We start from the raw sequence: 367 nt of genomic DNA on the forward strand, positions 1-367 counted from the left end.
AACCAAGGTACATGCCCTTGACCAGAATCGAACCTGGGACCTTTCAGTCCACAGGCAGACGGTCTATCCACTGAGCCAAACCGGTTAGGGCTGTTTCTTTTCTTCCCCTTCCCCTTCCCCTTCCCCTTCCCCTTCCTCTTCCTCCTCCAGGAAGGGCCCAGAGGATCCACATCTAGGTAGACGGAGAAAGAGGGGGGTCCCTCTGGGCATCCCAGGAGCCTCTGCAAATTCTGTGCACGGCTCGCCCCGTTGCCCCGGCGCCTGCTGTTTGTTCAGTGTGGGTCAGATTAGCCACCTGGGGCACAAATCCTGCAAAACGAGTCTGAGAGTGGGGCGAGCTCTTGCAGGTAGGAAGGTGCAGCGCCCG

The sequence above is a fragment of the Myotis davidii genome, unplaced genomic scaffold (assembly GCF_000327345.1).
Source record: "Myotis davidii unplaced genomic scaffold, ASM32734v1 scaffold281, whole genome shotgun sequence".
Lineage (NCBI taxonomy): Eukaryota > Metazoa > Chordata > Mammalia > Chiroptera > Vespertilionidae > Myotis > Myotis davidii.